General features: G+C 48.0%; 1 protein-coding gene across 1 annotated transcript in view; it reads right to left on the bottom strand.

The window, feature by feature from the left end:
* CRLS1 (cardiolipin synthase 1) overlaps positions 1 to 249 on the bottom strand; it is a 22,908-nt gene extending 22,659 nt beyond the window's left edge. The window contains exon 1 of the mRNA XM_010836454.1: positions 45 to 249. The gene's annotated coding sequence lies outside the window, so the exon portion shown is untranslated. The remainder of the gene's footprint in view (positions 1 to 44) is intronic.
* Positions 250 to 2,562: the final 2,313 nt, after the last annotated feature.

The following is a 2,562-nucleotide window of genomic DNA, read 5'->3' as shown; positions in this document are numbered from 1 at the left end:
AGGGCCCCCCAAGAGGCGCGCGCCATCCGCGAAGCCAGCATTACCCTGCTGGCGCTCGAGGGGGACGCAGTCGGCGAGAGCTCAGCAATCCAGGGCACTGGCGAACCGCTTCCTCATCGACTCCCCGCAATATTGGAGAAGATCGACGGCCTCCATACTGGTTCTCAAACCCCAACACGCTATCTTATACAGGTGGCCTTAGATCGCCAAGGACGGAAGCCTTCGCGACGCTTTTGCGACAGCGTCGCCGCTGGGCTTACCAGCGCCCCTGGCGGCGGCTGCACTCGCGCGCCGTTAGGCCCGGCGGGCTGCAAAGGAGGTGTTTTGTGCAGCCGCTGTCTGCCCGCCCACCGGCTTCGGGGTCGGTGGTGAGGCGAGGGGAGGAGCGCGCAAGCCGGACGACGGCGCGGCAGCTGTGGCCGGGATAGGGCAGAAGTCGTCTCCGGTCCTGCCCCGAAACCAAAGGTGTCCGCGGCTCTGGAAGGAGGCGTTGGGAGTGGGGCGCTTCATGAGAAGTATAAATATTACTGAAATACCTAGTACGGAAAAAGTATTTAATACTAGCTCTCTGTTCTTTTCCCTCTTTTGAACTTTCCATATGCCAAAGATATGGGTATTAGAAACTGTCAATAATAGCAATCGTTTCCTGAAAAAAAGTATTGTAGCCAAGCTAGAGTGCATCATCCTGTTTAATTCAACAACTTTAAGATGGCATTACTAGTTAATATAGAAATTATACATTATACTGATTATTGATATATTATTATATTATTGGTATTTATTAATATTGCAGTGTTACGGGACTGTCTTCTTGTTGAGTTCTATGTCAAAGTGAATTTGAATGGTGGTTGTGGCCTCTGAACCATTCCCTTCCGCTCTGTGATGACAGACCCACATTGGAGTTCATCTTAAACTTAGTTCAGAGTGGCTTAGGAATTTTAGGGGCTTCACTCATGGCTCAGTCGGTAAAGAATCTGCCTGCAGTGCAGGAGACCTAGGTTCGATTCCTGGGTGGGGAAGATCCCCTGGAGAAGGAAATGGCAACCCACTCCAGTATCCTGGGAAAATCCCATGGACAGAGGAGCCTGGTGGGCTGCAGTCCACGGGGTCCCAAAGAGTTGGGCACGACTGAGCGACTAACACTTCTAGGAATTTGAACGTCATTGTAGATCTGAGTATTTATCAAAAGAAATCTTTAGCTTCTTACACAGGTATTGAAATGCTGATACTGAGAGAAAAAATGAAAATGTATCTACTAGAAATGTAAAAAGGATCATTAAAAAACAATGGAATTAGAATTAAATACCATATATAGACTTTCTGGATAATCCTGTCAAGGGGGAGTGAGCAGTATTTCAGTCTCCTACCCGTTCCAATGGGTGAATTGCCTTTACGTTTTACGCCTTGTCCTTGTTTAGGAGACTTTCTACTTGTCTGGAGATTTTTTTCTTCTCTGTGCTCCATGAAGTTCAGTCCGACTGCTTCTGCCTCTAGTAGTTGCCATGAGAACATGATCTGTGTGTGTGTGTGTGTGTGTGTGTGTGTGTGTGTGTTGAGTCTTAATTATGGCATGTGTGATCTTCTTTGGTTTTGTGGAATCTTTCACTGCCACCCAGCGACTCCAGTTGTGTCCTGTAACAGACTCCAGAAGGCGAGGACTTAGTTGCTTAGAGCATGTGGGATCTTAGTTCCCCTACCAGGGTTCTAACCCATCCATAGCCCCTGCACTGCAAGCCAGATTCTTAACCACTGGACCATCGAGGAAGTCCCAAACATGATTTTACTTGCTTTTCTCTTTATATATATTTTTTCCCTTTCTTGCTCTGATAGGTTTTATTTCTACTCCTTTTGATGTTTATCTCATCTCACTTTTCTGAATTCTAGTTTAATGTTTAATTATTCAACCTCTTGGAGAAGGAAATGGCAACCCACTCCAGTACTCTTGCCTGGAAAAGCCCATGGATGGAGGAGCGTGGTAGGCTACAGTCTATGGGGTCGAAAAACGTCACTATTCAACCTCTATACAGTGAAGTGAAGTCACTCAGTCGTGTCTGACTCTTTGCGACGCCATGGGCTGTAGCCTACCAGGCTCCTCCCTCCATGGGATTCTCCAGGCAAGAGTACTGGAGTGGGTTGCCATTTCCTTCTCCAGGGGATCTTCCCGATCCAGGGATCTAACCCCAGTCTCCCACATTCCAGGCAGACACTCTAACCTCTGAGCCACCAGGTAACCTCTGTACAGTACTATCAGTCTATCTGATCTTATCTAATCCTTTTCTTATCTAATCTTGTTTGTTGTTGTTTAGTCCCTAGTTCAGTTCAGTTCAGTCGCTCAAGTCGCTCGGTCGTGTCCGACTCTTTGCGACCCTATGAATCGCAGCACGCCAGGCCTCCCTGTCCATCACCAACTCCCAGAGTTCACTCAGACTCACGTCCATCAGTGATGCCATCCAGCCATCTCATCCTCTGTCATCCCCTTCTCCTCCTGCCCCCAATCCCTCCCAGCATCAGAGTCTTTTCCAATGAGTCAACTCTTTGCATGAGGTGGCCAAAGTACTGGAG

Source organism: Bison bison, unplaced genomic scaffold (genome assembly GCF_000754665.1).
Source record: "Bison bison bison isolate TAMUID 2011002044 unplaced genomic scaffold, Bison_UMD1.0 scf7180017864063, whole genome shotgun sequence".
NCBI lineage: Eukaryota > Metazoa > Chordata > Mammalia > Artiodactyla > Bovidae > Bison > Bison bison.
The sequence above is the reverse complement of the archived record's forward strand: the minus strand, read 5'-3'. Positions and strand labels throughout refer to the sequence as shown.